We start from the raw sequence: 17,206 nt of genomic DNA on the forward strand, positions 1-17,206 counted from the left end.
ACAACGCCAACACTTTGCTCAGCACAGGCATCTGCTTATTGCTGTTGAAGCTACATCTGTCCTCACTTTTGGAGCACTAAAGAGGAATTTGTGAAGTTGCTCTACAGCAATGGTACACGTAGTGGGTTAGTCAGCACTAGCAGAGAGGCTCCAGCAAGCTGTTAAGCTCTAGCATGTTCTCACTGAGCCTGTGCTTGATTCCAGGCTGCAGTTCCAGTGTGAGTCAGTTACAAGGAAGAATCACCAGAAAATCTTGACGTTAAAATTCAACATTACGGTCTCCTGTCTTCATCCTTGGGCAAGCGTGCACATTTGGCAGAAGCTTTCAAAAAATTTGGTGCGGGGAAGATGCATGCCCTGGGAAATGTCACCCAGGACTGCTAATGGCAACTGAAAACAGCTTCTTACAGTGAGGAGAACTAGCTTTAATAAGATGTGCTACAGTTTTGCTTAGAGTTACCTGAATTCACAAGTCAGTTCTGGCCCCAATGTCCTATCTAAGGAACAGGTTTTGCATGGTGTGCATGTGTGCAAACACACCCTATGGTTATCACACGTGTGGACTGAACCCCAAGTTTGCTCAGAAGCAGAAATTGCACCCATGATTATTGGATCTCACTAGGTAATTCCTTCTGAAACAATAACTGCTCAGCCCTTGTATAAAGAGGGCATGTTTGCCTGTAGGGCACAACTTTATTAGTCACATTCCTTCACTCCAGAAAGCAGATGTTTCTTAGGGAGCAAACTGCCCAGTGGTTCCTGGTTATCCACATTTGAGAATTTGAGTGAAGCCAGCTCGGGGCACAAGTCCCGAGTGCCAGGTATTTTGCTTAGGCTGTAGACAAGGAGAAAGAGGATTATAAAAGCCCAGTAAGAATTCTGTAGTAGAACACTCCCTTTTCATTGTCTGATATGGTTCCCTGACTTCAAAAACATCTTTATTCTTCTTAATTGATTCAGCATCTCAACCCATTATTTGTCTGCAGCTGATCTCATTTTGCTTTGAGGCAGAAAAGTGCTTTGCCTTCAGATTTTTCTGTCTTCCAAATCTGTTGTCTGCAGTATCTGAGTATGCCTTTGTAGTTACTGAGTCCTAACAAAAATGAGACTGTAAATTTATCAATAGGTAGTTTCAGGCAGAGTCTTGAATGAAAAGCAATGAACTTGGATTCTCTGGATTAAGGAAAACTACTCAAAAAATTACCTGTCCTTAGGAGTATTCAGCTTTTGGACATCACGAGGGTTGACAATGATGCCAGTTACAAATATCACGACAGTAACAGTACTCTATGTCTTTTACCTACAGCTGGTGGCAGGTATGTGTACACGAATGCTCTCTGAGAAGGGGCTGTGTGTCATTTTTCCTCCCCTTTAGGGGTGTCTTAGTTTGTGGAGACTAGGTGTTAAACATAAGTAGTCAATTCTTAGGTGTCAAACATTTTCTGCTCTCTCCTGTGGCCACTGCAGTGGGTGTGAGCAGAGTTTCAGAGCAAAGACCACCTGGAGATGCTGGGGACTGAACATGCAAGATGAAGTCTTTTGTTGGGCCACATATCCCTGCACGTACTGGGAAAGCCCTGGGAAATTGGCACCAAGATCCCAGAGTTTATTTGCAGGAGTTCTGGAACTCTTGCTTTTAAAAATGAGGTATGTCCTCTGGGGAGGTTCTTGGAATCCCAGTTTGTCAGAAACTTTATTCCACCTTTTGCCTGTCAGGTTTGTCTTCTGGCTTGAGAGTGTCGATGCTCAAAATTCAAACGATGTCAAACAGTGTGCTGTGTCTTGTATTTCCTTACAGCTTCCTATAAGCCAGAGGGTGCAAAGATAATCTTCAAGTCCTCGCTTCTGCTTTGGGAGGACTTGGCTTTTTGAAGTCTGTAGCTGAAGCCAAGACTTCCCCAGCTGACCTGTTAACATGGGAAGCAGGTTGCAGGAGCAATGTCTGATGTTAGTCTGGCAATGTACAGCACTGGAAGGATGTAACAGGGATGTGGGGGGAAGAGGGCTGCTACCTTAGAGAGGGCATTAATGAACCTTTCCTTGCATTATCTTTAGAGTTAATTGGAATATTTCTCTAGGCCATGTATGGAAAAATGCTTCCCTCTGGCTGCTCTGGGAGATTAAGAACACCTCAGGCTCTAACTTAGGCATCCTCTGGAGACAGTAAATTCTGCTTAATCAGAGTGATGCTCTGTTGAAAGCCAGACTTGCCTGTTACGTATATGTGTTCACCTAAGCAGACTTAACATCATCTTTGCTGATAACTTTGTCTGTCTCAGTGCAGCTCTGTGGAGAGGTGAGAATACGTGCTGTGTGGCGAAGGCAACTGTGATCATGACCTGCTTGAAACCTCAGTATTGTTTTTTGGTGGTGTAGCTCTAGTCTATACGTGGTTTTGCATGGATCTTTGGGAAAAGTGTGGCAAACCAGGAACCTGTATGTATTCTGAGGGGTTTGAAATTGATCTTGCACCATTCTGCTTGCATTCTGCTAAGGAGATCTGAAGTGGAGGCAGAGGAGAAGATAGGAAATACAGAAAGGCTAAGGGTAAAACAGATCAGAGAATATAAAAATGAGGGTCAGGGAAAAAGATGTGCAAAGAGCAGAGTATATAGGTTACACTGTAAGTGAAACATCCTGTTTAATTGCTGTAGGTGTGTGGGCTTGGGGGTCTGTCTGTCATGAAACACATGAATTTCTCTGAGCAGAACACGGTTTGTTTCCCCCCCCGTAAGTGTGTGAGAGATTAAATTGATTCAAATGTCTTTAAAAAGCTTCAGGCTAGGGTCTACTTCTGAAAGAATGAAGTGGCCATTTCTTAATGACTTATTCTTTTATTGTACTTACCAGTATTGCGAAGAAGTCTTAATATTAAATAGGATTTCTTGACATTCAGCCTGAATTTGGCATCATCCCTCAGCTTTACCTACCCTACCTATCCAGCTTCACTCTAAATGTTTTTCTGCTGCCTTGATCTTAATGACTTTCATATAGTTTCTAGGTTGTGATTCTGCTTCCCTTTCTTGAAATTCATGCTCTTTTTGTGAAGGTAAAATCACATCAAGGTAAATAAAAGCTAAGTGTATTGTAAATAGGCATAATCTTTATCTTCCCCTCTCTGGCCTTTCTGACTTCCTTTTATCTGTGTTCCTCGCTGTCCTGCCTCACCTCAAACTGGGAATCCTCAAGCAGATCTGCCAGAGCAGGTTGCATTAAAATAAATTAGTGTGGAATGTGGCTTCATAGCAGCTCTAACATCCTAGGAGCCTGAATCCCATGTCCACATATGCCAGTTGAAACAAAGGAGATCATTTAAGCTGGACAGACATTCCAGGTATTTTACAGCAGAGCCAAGGATGTCGGGAGACATGCTGGGGGAGTAGGATGGAACAGTGTGCCAGTGAAGAGGGACCACAACCATTTCCAGAGCATCAGTTTGTGTTTGGCTGAGAGGATCAGGTGGGAGTAGTTGGTAAGTGAAGAGAAGGTCTCATATAGCTGTTTGCAAGGTTTTTTTTTTTTGTCGTTGTTTTGGTTTTTGTTTTTTGGTGGTGGGTTTTTTTTTTTTTTTTTTTTAACAACAAAAGGTTTTGTCTTCCTGCAAGTTTTCCAGCAGAGCAGCTAAGGGCCTCTTCTGACAGAAATTCAGAAGTAACAGCAGGGCCCCTTCCCTTTGAGAGATGGGGTACTTGGTGCCTGTCCCTCTTACCCCGTGCTGGCCGTACCTCTGTACGGCAGGTCCCCAAGCACTTGTTGCCTCAGTCTATGCAGTTTCCCAGGCCGCTTCCTCTGTGTTGCCAAATGCTAATGCTGGAGTCCACAAGCCTCACTGGGTCCCTTTGGCACCCGAAAAATGATGAGACGGCTCTAAGGTTCGGGTGAGAAGCCAGCCTGTGGGATGGGGTCGGCAGGGCTGGGGGAGCTGGAGACCAGCCATGCTGCAGCATCACTGGGATAGGGGCTGATGGACTGGGGGGGCTGACATGGGGTCCTGGGCTGTGGGCAGGTGGGGGGAGCTCCGGGGGGGCTGGGCAGGGACAGGCAGAGCTGGGGATGTCTTCTAGGTCCTGAGAGGCTGCTGCAGTCATGTTGGTGCCTGGCCACCACTTAGCGAAGAACTCGGTTCGCTTCTGATTTTCCTTCTCCTTTCTTCAACAGAGATGCTTCTCTTTTTGAAGCGTTAATGCTGTTAAACTTCACTGTCCCAGTTTTCACTTAGGTTGCCGGGACCTGTGGAAGAGCCCTGCTGCTTACCCCACCGTGGAGACTGAGGGCAAGAACTGCATGCTGCTCAGCAGCCATCAGAAGACGATTCCAATGCTTCACCTTCCCGGTGGGGATCTCAAAGTTGAGGCTGGAGCTACTTCAGCAGTGAAGGCAACCACCAACTTTCCATACCAGGGTGTTACGACTGGGGCTTTGGTCCATGGGGAGGTTCTTGACATGTTGCAGAGCAGCATGCGTTCCTTGGCCAAATGGGCCTCCAGTTGAAGAGTCCTCATGGCAGGCCCCCTGCGGGTGAGTGTAGAGATGTTTTAGTGCTGGATCTGAGTTCCTGTATGAAAGAGACTCCACAAACATGCATGCTAGCAGGCTGCTATATCTCCTTTTGAAAGAGCAGCAGTTCTGCAGGGCAATTGCAAGCAATATCAGAAGCCTGCTTGTAGTCCTGTGTAAAGCCTTGTCAGCAGCTTGTAACGAGCAGAACTGCAGGATCTGATGTCCATTCTAGAAGACTGTGACTTGGAGCTATGGGATGCTTGTTTTGATGATGGCAGTGTGTATGTACATGCTCACGCAGTCTATGTGTGATTTGATGATCAGTCTATTACATGGTTGTTGCTGTTAAGGATTAATACACTATTAAGTGTTATATTAGCAGCTATGTTGCTGATACATTATTATTACTAGACTTGTTCATCTTAATTCATACTAGGGCTAGTGAGGCACCCATTTAGGACTTTTTTCTGAGGTGGCAGCCAAATTTCCCTTCTGCACATAGGCTCAACTATATGTCCATGGACCCTTCCTTCTGTCCCACAAAGAATTTGTTAATGCAAATTCTAGACAGTGAGAAGTAGTGGATTACAGTAGTGGAAAGTGAGTACCTAATCTTACATGTGTGAAAAGAAATGAAGTACGATTGCAAAGCACCCATCAAAACAAGGCTGGTTAACAGCAGTACTTGGCAGAAGTTCAGAACACAGCTTTGTGCTTTGCCAGTCACTGGTGAAAGAGGCTGATCTCGTATCCTGCTTGTCCATCCTCTGATCTCCAATCAGTAACACACCCTGAAGTGTCAGGGACTGTGGCATTTGCTGACAGGGTGAAAGGCAGCAGCTTATTTCTTGTGTCCATTACTAATGCTTAAGAATCTCCCCTATGTTTATGTTTGTTCCCCTTCCCCCTTGGACTGCCTGGTTTCCAACATTATCAAGCAGGAAGAATCTGTGTAGTCAAGTGTTTCATCATTTTGACATTAAAGGAAGCATCTGGGGACTAGGAATTCTTCCATCATTCTGTCCAGAAAATGGTCAGATTCACTTGCTGAAGTCCAAACTGGGGTTCTCATTTTGTTAATAAATATTCAACCCATTCCAACATGGGGTACAGTCTGGGCTCTACTGTCAACTGATTCTTAATGCTTCCTGTGTCCCGTAAGTATCACATGCAGCTGTAAGAACATTAGTCTCTTCCATGTCAACTGCGGAGCAACTTCTTTAGTAGTAAGTAGACCAGTAAGCCCCTTCCTCCCTTTGTAAACTAGCCACTAGTCTGATTACATGTGTCCTCAAGTGCTATGTCCAATTCTCCTACAAGAATTTCTCGGGAGTTACTCCTGGGGTATTTTGCTGTACTCACCAAGTCCGTCCACCTGCAAAAGGCATCAAGGATGTTGTGACCATCTGCCTCTCTGTGGGCAGTGACACAGTAACTGAGGTCTTCATCCAGAACATTGCGAGCAGTACTTTTGTGCAAACTGACAAGCCCACTTACATGCCAGGACAACAAGGTAAGCCCAAGTATGCATACAGGTAAGCTGTGGGGAGGGTTGAGGGATGTTCCTTGCAGTGTGCGGATCAGTGTATGTCCCCACTAGAACCACGTAGTCTTTGATGTGGGTTGCCCAGCAGGTATAATTACCTTGGCCCTGGATTTTTAGTAAAGAAATCACACTTGGTTTACAGTTCACACCTCTGCTGTTACTTCAGGCTTGTTTCTAAAACAATTGTACCAACCTACTCAACAGTTACCCTGATGCAGACTTGTTAGGTTGATAAGCACTGGTCTTAAGTGGCCTCCAGGAAACATCATCCCGGGTATCTCCGCACGGAGCCCAGCAAGGGCTGGTCAAGACCATTACTGAACTCACCACGTTTGTTGCCCTGGATTCCAAATGCTGTGGTGCACTCTTGCCTGGTTTAGAAATGGTGGAAACTCACCTGGCACCTGTCTGTCATCTCTCAGAAGACCATCATCTTACAACTAACAAGTATATCCAAGCTGTTCAAATAATCTTTGCCTGAAAGACATCTTCCTTGTTTCTTCAAATCCAGAAAACTATGCTTTTCTATTTGTAGTTGGTATATCACTGGGGGGGGGTATTTTGTTTGTTTTTTTGTTTGGTTTTTTTTTTTTTTTTACACTGACTGGTGTTTCAGTAATAGCTGGCCTATTCAGAATAGCTTCTCCAGTAATAAACACTCCAACTACACTGAAGGCATGGCTTAATTTTAGTTATTGGGAAGTGACACACCCATGAAGATGGAAAAATATACTTATCAAAATAAATATTTGATTAACGTATTTTTGCAAGGCCCTATGTCTTTTGTGCATTTTGTAAGACAAATCTGTTACTGTTTTTGAATCATTACCATGCTTTGAAAGATAATGTGAAGTAAAGGACACTTCAGCTGCTTCCTGCAAACAAATCCAGTCTCTCAGCTCTTTCAGACTGTTCAGAGGTTCATGTCTTTCTTAGGGACTATATGCACCTCCTTTTTCCTCCTTCAGCATTTCTCTTAGGCTCATATTGTCATATTCTTTTTGTGCATTTCTTCTCAGTCTGTATCGTCAGGGCCCTGGTATGCCCTCAGATCTTCCGAGAACTAAAGCCTGATGCCTACAGGATGCCCTGAAGGGACACCTCCAATCTGGGGTACGGGCTGGGGCGGGGTGGAGGGGGCTGACTCTGTGCCTGAAGGTTATGCTCACAAGCATTTCGTTTGCTTTTTTCCATTGCAGTACAGTCTCAAATTGTCACTCTGAACAACATTTTTGTCCCTTTGAATGATGAGGTGAGAGAGAAATTATGAGGTAAAGGAGAAAATGTGGGGAGGATAGTATGAGGAAATGTAAACAGGAGGCTTAGATTGGGCTTACATAGGGGTGCAGTTCTCTGCTTTTGGTCTTGTCCTTGAGCATTTTATTCTTTAGGAACTACAAACCCAGCGTTCCTGAGCAGCAGCAGGAATTCATAATCAAACCAGGTAAAGCCTCCAATCCTTTCTGTGGGCCTACCCCTGGAGATAACCCAGCTCAGACCCTGTTCTAACCTGGAGCTGGATGACGTCCAAGGACTGCCAGCCCCTGAGCTTACGCTACTGCACTCCAGCTCAGCTCCTTTTTTTTGACCCAAAGAACCACTCCAGAAAATCAAGTGAGTCCCTAGAAAATGTTTGAGATCTGTACAAAAATCCATGGAGTCCCTGCCAGCAAAATGAAAGCAAGCAGCTTGAGCTGACCTTCCAGCTGTGGATGTCTGGCATCATCTGCAGGCTGATGGAATGTAAACAACCGTGGCAGCAAAGCTGGGAAATGGTCCTTAACTGGATGGTTTTAATCCTTCTGAGTTTTGTGAATGGTGAGCTGAATCCTCATGGCTATGAGGGTTTGATTGCTACAGTAAGGGTTCCTGACTCCTTATGCCACCACTGTATTGCAAAAAAAGGTTTCAAGGAGCTAATGAGAAATCTATTTGTTTTTTCTTCTAGTACTCACCAGTGGAGCTGAAGGTGAGTAACTGTGAGATGCCTTTGTTTTCCATTATTCCTACTCCAAACTAGAGGATGAAGTAGAGCTGCTTCATGTGTCTGCAGTGGGCAGTGGCTGACCTAGCCAGGCTGGCAAGCTGTCTGCTGGACAGTAGGATTTTTTTGAATTGTGAAGTAGTAATCTACTGGAGGGTCACCCAGAGTTCTCTCTTGCCCTACAAAGGGGCAAGTACATGAGAGAATGAACTAGACTTCAAAAGTCTCCTTCATCTCACTGGAGATGGTTTCTGCCTGTTTGGAGCCTTGTCCCAGTTTCTAGGTGGGCAGGAAAGACAAATTGCTCAGCTCTGAGGGTAGTTGCCTCCTCTCAGGCTCATCTTAAGATTTTCTTTGTTGAACTTGTGCATATTCTTCTTAGGCTTATTTCTGCAGATCATATCCACAGACCAGTAAGTTTTATCACACAAGACTTGGCTCTGTGTAGTTGAAAAAGCAAGCTAGTCTTGTTGGATTCTAGCTATATCTACGGGTAAATCGAGACCCCATTTCTCAGGCTGCCAACATTTAGAAATAAATGGCTTATTTGAAGACTTCCAGTAGTGGGTACTTGTGAAGTTGTTGATATGTTTGTTTTATGTGTCCCATAACCCAGCCTGCTGAATTTTCATATTGATATGCTAGTAATTTATGTAACTGAAGGCAGAGCGTAGGATTTTTCAGATCTTGGTGGTCTGTAATACTGGCAGTATGCTGCCTCTGAAAATGGCTAATACCACAAGCTGTGGAAGAAATTGAAAAGAAAATGTAAATAAACAAGGGACATCTAGGCATTAATCCCCTCAGGAGCCATTTCTTCCTAGTTCAAAGCAGCTGATGGTGTCAGCATGAAAACAATTTGTACCTGTGTGCTCCAGATATTTATCTGTTGCTGATGATCTTAAAGGTCTTTTCCTTCCAACCTAAACAATTCTGTGGTTCTAAAACTGGTCTTGACTGCAGCTTTGGTGGTCTGTGCTTAGCCCAGACTGCCCTGGAGATGATACAGTCAACCATATAGATAGAGATTAAGTATAGTCAACTGTTCTCCTGTTTCGCAGCATCCCTCCACCCCTTCCCACTGTTGGTTCTCCCTTTCTTCCAGGCATAGTAACTAGCTGTGACCTTTGAACTGACCTTTTAAATATCCTCGGGTGCTTTTCTCTGCTGCTTCACTTCTTGCTGTCTGATCTCACTGTCTCTTTCCTGGCACTAGTAGAGTATGAAGGAATGGGGAAGGTTTTTAGAGGGAAGTTTTCAACTGAACAGGTGCTGTGCTTCTTTTCCAGGTGATGGGAATGACAGGCTGGTTGTGGATGGTCAGGAACTCATTGACGTCAAGAAGGATGTTGGAAGTATGGCAAGTTGCTTCTGAAGTAAAGGAGGCTGTGCCCTGTTGAATGGAGGGACACCTCAAAGTTAGAGGGGGTAACTGAGGAAGAAGGGATGTCTTGATGGGCTGGGGAAGGACTCTGTCTCTAGGATGGAATAGTGTTAGATCTGGTTGATTAGACTCACTTCCTCCTCGTTTTTCCTAGGTCTGAAGGTCTCTTTCTCCATCCCTCTCTCCTTCTCCCACTCTGCTCCCAGCCCCTCACTGGGTGGCTCACACCATGTTCCCTGGTGGAGACCACGTTGCTGGCAGCAGAATTCCAGTTTTCCCTGCACTTCAGTAATCAGGTGAGGCTTACACTGAAGCAGACTGGGGGGAGTAAGAGAGGTGCAGAAATAGGAGGAAAGAATGAGAAAGACATTATCTGGCTTGCGTTGCACAGAGAGCTCTGCTGAAGCAGTGCAAGAACTACAGCCAGGCCACTACCTCTGTCTTCTGGCTGGTGTCTCCTTCCAATGCTTTCTTTTTTTGTCCCTGTTTGCTCCCAGGCTGCTTTCTCCCTGCTAGAGCCTGCTGCTGGAGGTCACACTGGGGTTTCACAACAGGGGCTACGGTGAGCCTCCAGCTGAGGGCAGGTCCCATCCGGCTGCGTGCTGTGCCTGGTGCTGCGGACCAGAGCGTGCTGCTCCCGAGGCCAGAGGATGAGCTCTGCAACGGCAGCCCGAGCGGCTTGCTGTGGTAGGCAGTGAGGCAGCAGGATAGGGAGGAAAGACAGAAAATCTGGGTTGAGTTGTAGAAGGAGCTGAGCTGGTGAATGGACAGCAGGTCCCTGTGCTGGGAAAAGAGCTGGGGTCAGAACTGCAATGTTTCTGAGATCAACTGATGCAAATTAAAGTGCTATAAAACATTTACTTAAACATATTTAAATGAACAAATAAGAAGCCTTTATTTAAACTATTTCATCTTCTTTTCGGCTGGTAACCAGTTTACACTGAGCAAATATTGTCTATGTTGCCTTTTAAACCTATTTTTGCTACCCAGAAATGTGTGCTATGGCTGTGCATGTTTAATCAGCTCTGCCAGGTTAATATTTTAGAGTCTTCGCTTTTACCAGTTTTTCATGACAAGAATATAACGAGATAAGTATCAGGTTTTGTTTCTCAATTCATTCCAATATAGCTTCATGGAAGCTGGAATTCAATTAATGCACAAATCCCTCAGCACTTAAAATTTGTCATTAAATAAAGCTACCTCAGATGTTTTGCATTCATGGAAAGTAAGCTTGTCTTGACATTTTTTACATTTACCAGGATTCAATTTAAACAAAGTAAGATTTATCTCTCAAAAAATAATTAACTGTTTTTTTTTTTTTTTTTCTGGTCACTGTGTTCCTCAGTGCTTCAGAAATCATAGAGCTTAGCTCCTCACAACTAGTTCCTATTTGCAGATATGGAGGGCAAAAGCAATTTCCATGCTTTTGCAGTCCCCAAAGGCTCTTTCCGTTTGAATAAGCTAGTCATTACTTTGAACCAGGTGAATAAACAGAAAAAAAGGAAGTATTCTGTGGAGACATGAACAGACTGCTCTTGTCAAAAACTGGCTGAACACCTTTGTAAACTGTTTTCTGGACATTCACTAATGACATACTTGCTCAGTAGTCTACCTTTAAAACATTGTAGGAAACATGCAGAGCTTTATTAATTTTTTACTTTATGTACTTGACTGTGTTCTAAAAGGATATTCAGAACTCAGCACAGGTCTGTTATGACTCTAAACTGACTTTTAGAAAGGCTTATTTTTAAGCCAAGCTGTTAAATAAACAGCATAATTTAAGAAAGCTTGACTTCTTAGGGATCTGTATCCTATTTGTCTACACCTTTCTTCTTCATTGTAACCTTCACTGTTTATGTATTCCCAGCTTCCTAACCCTTATAAGCCCATTTTCCTATGTTTCTGCACTTGTGGCTAGGGCAAGATGCAACGCATGTTCTGGCTGGATGGGAACTATTTGTTTGCTCTCTGACTAACCAGTACCCATCTTACTGACTGGCTGCCCATGTAGCCACTGTATAGCACAGATCACTGCTGATCTTAAACAGCACACTGCTCTTCAGTGGGAGATAACAAAATCTGGTCTCCCTTTATTTAATAGTCTAAAAAATTGTTGTCGGGGAAAAGAGGCAAACACTCTAGCTTTCCACAGGCTTTGAAAGCTTTGATCAGTCTGCTGAACTGTGATTAGATGACACTAAAATTCTACCTTTTAAAAATGGATGATCTTGATTAAAGGATGACCTGTTTGGATTTTGGAGGGTTGCAGTACATGGTGGGTTGCTGATATTTAAAAAGGTTAAGAATGGAGAGAGATATCTGTGGGGTGATGGTTGGATAGCAATCCATCATGTTTTGTCTGCAGTGTGAGCCTTTTGTTCAGTTTTCTTGGCCTTTTTGTGTGCTTATATAGGTGAATTCTATGTTTTCCTCCCCAAATGGAGGTTATTCCTATGAAGTCAACAAGGAGAGATTGTAAGGAAGCGTAGAATTCCTTTTCTAATGTTATATTTGTTTTGGTTTTTAAATCTCTAATGGAAGGAGAACATGGGACTGAAAATTCTGCCAGATGGCAAGATAAAGAAGCCAGTGGACTACGTATTTAATCATGAGGAGCTCCTTATTTTCTTTGGGAGGAATGGCTGTTCCTATCTATAAAGTCTGTTTCCACTGTCTTCAGAGCTGCAGTCTACCTAACGTCTACCTCTGACAAAAGGGCTGCCCTGCCATGCCCTCTTCTTTCCGCTTCTGTGCATTTGTTCTAAGTGCTGAGCTGCCTTTGTGAATCCTGTCTCTGGATATTCCTTGTGTTCATTTCCAAGAGTACCCATGGCTTTCTTTCTGCCCAGAGAATCCACCGATAAAGCGAGTCACACACCTGTCAGTTTTCCCCTGGATCTGGGACCTGTTCGCCACTGGCTGAGTCCAGCTTAAAATTGTTAGGTGTGGTTTGGGCAGCTGCTTCTTTGGACCCAGCACCCCCAGCTGTGAAAGGTTAATATTTCTGGAGGAAATATCTGCTTGGCCTTGAGCATTCGGGATGTGTCTTTGGACCCAGCACCCCCAGCTGTGAAAGGTTAATATTTCTGGAGGAAATATCTGCTTGGCCTTGAGCATTCGGGATGTGTCCTTGGACCCAGTTCTGAGTCACTGTGCATCCCTGAGCAAGTCCCTTCCCTTCCTATGTCTCAGTTTCTTAGAGGGTGGTGCAGCTGGTCTGTTTTCTCTTCAGCATTGCAAAGCTTGAAAAAGCACAGATGGAAGTGCTACAGGTAATCTTAGTATTAGCATTTATCTTCAGAGATTTTTTTTTTAATTTTTTTTTTTTTTTGATGGGCATCCTCTTTCCTTTATCCTGGGATCTGGTTTCTTTTCAGCACCTCAGGAAAGAAGGAAGTTCAATTCACCATACCTAATCCCGTAACAGAATGGAAAGCCAACACGTTTTGTGTCTTGGGCAGTGATGGCTTTGGGATCTCTCCCACAGCAGGACTGATGGCCTTCAAACCTTCCTTTGCGGGTCTGGCCTTACCATATTCCATGACTCGGGGAGAGTCATTTATGCTGAAAGCTACTATGTTCAACTGCTTGAAAAAGTGCATTTGGGTAAGGTCTCTCATAGTCAGCTCAGGTTTTCCTCTTTCTTTTTATAAATCACTCCGCAGACACATGGTAAATTTGGAACCGGTTTAAAAAAAGGTATCCAATGATACTTTAGCCCTGCCTGTTTTCCATAGGCTGGGAAAAAAGTCTACAACAGCCAGCACAAGCTTTACTTCCCTTTCCATGTATCAAGACACTGCTTAGATCCATAATGGGTCTGAATGGGATGTACAGCTGCTATTCCAGCATCTGCTAAATTCCCTGTTAAAGAAATGGTGTATTAAAATGTCTCCCACTTTCTCCCTTGTCCTGTAGTGATGTCTGCTGTTAAGCCTCCGCTTCTTTTGTCAGTGGCTGCTAACTCTGCCTTCCCAGGTATCTGGGACAGATCCAGCTTATGCTGGCCAAGACCAAGGAGTACCAGTTGGAGTCATGCATGAGCTGTGACTGCACTGCCTGCCCGTGTGCTGAGGAGACCCAGGCTTTTTACTGGGATGTTACAGTCATCAACCTGGGTGAGAAAGCAGAGACAGATACGAGAAAGTCGTCTGGGAGTTACTGTGCTATTCAAGCCATGGCTCAAGCTAATCCAGGATTCTGCTGTGCTCTTTGACCTAGGCCAGGAGTCTGTCTTGTCCAGTTTGCTTCTGCCATGCTGGTTAGAGGATTGGTCTCTCTAATCCTGTGGGAGTCCTGGGGTTTGGCACTCTATTTCAGTAACTAAGTATTCCAGAACGTGGCAAGCCTTTAACTCCGTTTTTAGGTATTGGGTAATGATGTCAAGCTCTGTGTATGCAGGGAAAATACAAAGATCGCTTCAGAGCACCAACATGCATTCTCCTTAAACTACCAGCTTGTCCTCCACAGAAGTCATCAGTCCTCTGAACTCTGCATAGTTCATCCCTCTTTTTCCTGAGGGTTTCTGTAATGAGGCTGAGCCCATTTGTGGTGTGTGGTTGCATGAGAGAAAGACACGATACACTGGCCACCATTAGGGGACAGCAATACGGAGGTGCCAAGACATTCCTGATGCAAGACTTCCCCTGGTTCCTCTAGAGTGGGTGGAGGAGGAATGCTGGCCCCTAATCTGTGATATAAAGTCTTTGTTCAAGCAAAGTCCCAAAGGCTTGCAGACGTGAACAGTTTGTGTTGCTATACTGCCCCTAACGTGTTTCACTATGTGCTTTCCACGAGCTGTAAGCCAGCCGTATGAGAGAATTCACTTCCCCGTCTTCCCAGCAGGCGAGTGTGAGCAGAAGAGGCAGGGAGGGCCTCAGGCATGGCCGGATTTTGAGCCTGGGGAGTGAAAACCTACTGTGAGCAGGTGCTGGTGCTGGAAAACCCTTAGTACGTGAGGAAGAGTTGTCTTCCCATAATGGGAACATAATTTATATAAACTTGCTAGTAACGTGTATGTGTGTATTGTGTCTTTTTTATGTGTTTATTATTTGAAAAATGATTTTTATTTACTTTCTGAACAAATAGCTTTGGTCAATCTGGAAAAATTTGCAAGTCAGGGTTAAACAAACACTTAGTGGTGTTCCAGGATTAGGCTAACTATCAGTTGAAGATAGTGACCTGCCCATTATTTCAGTTGTTTTTATGAGAGATATCCAGCATAGTCCTCCTTTTAAACTGTGTGGCTTCACTTGAAAGTGCTCAAAATGGAGACAATAAATTTTGTTTTGAGTAGAAGGTGACATTTTTGACGAAAATCCATGTCTTGAAATCAAACAAGTAGAAATTATTTGCTGAAGACTGGGCTGAACAATAATTTGCTCCTACACCGACTCTTTCTTTTGAGTCACTAAATCAAGATGTTGCTGACCTGGCTGCATTTTGCACGTATGAGAAAAAAATGACATGCACAGAAATTGGTGATGCCGAGTGGAGGCTTGCAGAAGGGAGTAAATGGTGTAACTTATGTGGTTGGACAAATGTTGAGAGGATTTCTGGTGGAAAGCAGGCAGAGATACAGGCAAGTAGTGACATTAAGGAATTTGCCTGAATATCAGAGTTTTGCCCTTGCCTTGTCCTTTATCTTTGATGCCCAGGTGACATTATTGGAGAACCTGCATTGCCTGGTTCTGCATCCCGGACAGATGCCCGTCAGCTGTGGGGTGCAGAACATGGTGGTGTTTTCCCCCATCGTCTGTGTGCTGCAGTACCTGGAGAAGACAGGACAGCTGGCAGAAGAGCTAAAGATTAAAGCTGTGGGATTCTTGCAGACAGGTTCATCAGATCTTTTACACCATTTCTTTACCCCCAGTACTGAGTGACCTTGTTCCATTATCAGGTGGTTCCTTCTTCAGGAGTACAATATGGTTATGGCAGAGGGAAAGTAGTTGTTGCTTCTGGAAAAATTTTCACTCTTATTTCTTTCCCACCCAGGCTATCAGAGGGAGCTTCTGTTCAAACATAGCAATGGATCCTCCACTGGATTTTGAGAGGGTCATGTGAAAGGCAACTTCTGGTAAACAAATGCCCTTCTCTCCTCAGTACGCTAAAGAACCAAGTCTTCTTAAACTTTCTGCCACTACTTACATAGACCCAACTGTTGGTAGTCTGTTCTCCTGTCTCAGACTCTCTCTCCTCGGCTAACAGTCTCTGTGACCCAATGCTTCCTGAGAGGCAGGCAGTACATCCTCACAGGTGACAAGATCACCTGCTTCATGGCCACTTGGATGGCTGGGAAGCAGCTGGACAATGGCTGCTGCGTGAACGTGGGGCAGCTCTTCCCCATGGCCACGGATGTGCAGCCAGGAGACCTGCCCTTGCTCACTAGTCTCTCTTCATGGCAGGTGTAAATTTTGGAAAGGGGGCTTTGTTTGCTTATGTTTACATACTAAGAGAGGGAATAATAAATAGTGATGTGGGATACCTCTTGATGGGTATTCCTCTGAACACCCTAATCCTGCTGTTCCATGTGACAAGCAGGGTATGAGAAGCGACTGTATTTGTTTCTCCTTAGAAGCAAGTTCAGGAACCCTTTAGAAGAAAGACCTGTAGAATCAGAGAATCATTTAGATTGGAAAAGACCCTTAAAATCATCAAGTCCAACCGTTAACCTAACACTGCCAAGTCCCCCACTAAACCATGTCCCTAAGCACCACATCTACATGTCTTTTAAATACCTCCAGGGATGGTGACTCAACCACATCCCTGGGCAGCCTGTTCCAGTGCTTGATAACCCTTTCGGTGAAGAAATTTTTCCTAACATCCAACCTAAACCTCCCCTGGCACACCTGTGCTGTGGATGGGAGCTCTGTGAGCCATGGCTTCACAGCAAGGACAAACTCAGCATAAGGCTGATGATGAACTCTTTAGGACTTTGTTATCTCTCCCTCCTTCTGACTCTTCTAGAAGGAGAAGAAAAGTGGTCTGGAACCAATAGGGTCCAAGCAGCTGCCAGCCAGAGTGCCTGCAAACACAAGAACTGGGAGAACCCCTGCTCAGCTGCGGTACTGATGTGTTACCCTCTGGATTCCTGACTGGTGGAACCACAGCATGAGATCCAGACGTTGCCCAGCTTTCTGCACATGTAGCCAGAACAGTGTATGGTACAGTGCAAATCATCTCATTGCTTCCTATAGAATACAAATATGCTTAATTGCTATAATGTGCCCCACAGCTATTTAAACAGCTAGGTGAGTACTCCACCTAGCTCAGCCCCATAACACTGTGTGGTGTAACATCCTCAGAGTGGGTACAGAGACAGAAATTTTAACTAACTACCTTTAGTGTCTTTGAAGTCTTCTTGGTATTTAGCGGGTAGGCCCCTTGATAGCTGTCACACCTTCCTTCAAACCGTGTAGAGTTTGAAGGAAACTTTGCTTGGGTCCGGGTGCTGGATGCAATAGCTGGTGTCTCTGCTGTAGGGAGCAAATATTTTCACCTTCTCTATGTGCAGTAAAATGAGGAGATAGAATCACAGGAGAACTACAGGGTGGGACAATAATAAGCTCAGAGAGGAGGAAGGAGCTTTGTTAAATAGAGACTATCCCCCTGACTGAGCACACTGGTGTCCAGGAAGGGAACTACCCTGTGTGGCAGGTCCTTTCGCTCCAAATGCCCGGGGACTATGGCTCTGCTCATCTGTGAACTGGCCAACTGCTTACTGTGTCCTGTCCTTTACAGCTCAGCAAAGGAAGGCTACCCAAAGAAGATAGCAGAGGAAAGGGATGGAAGC

The 17,206-nt window shown here is 44.6% G+C and overlaps 1 long non-coding RNA gene across 1 annotated transcript; it reads left to right on the forward strand.

The window, feature by feature from the left end:
- Positions 1–11,026: 11,026 nt before the first annotated feature.
- LOC138690014 (uncharacterized) lies at positions 11,027–14,429 on the forward strand. Its single transcript, XR_011328790.1, has 2 exons — positions 11,027–12,408; positions 12,491–14,429. It is a non-coding gene; the product is annotated as an uncharacterized lncRNA (long non-coding RNA).
- Positions 14,430–17,206: the final 2,777 nt, after the last annotated feature.

This window comes from Haliaeetus albicilla, chromosome 19 (assembly GCF_947461875.1).
Source record: "Haliaeetus albicilla chromosome 19, bHalAlb1.1, whole genome shotgun sequence".
NCBI lineage: Eukaryota > Metazoa > Chordata > Aves > Accipitriformes > Accipitridae > Haliaeetus > Haliaeetus albicilla.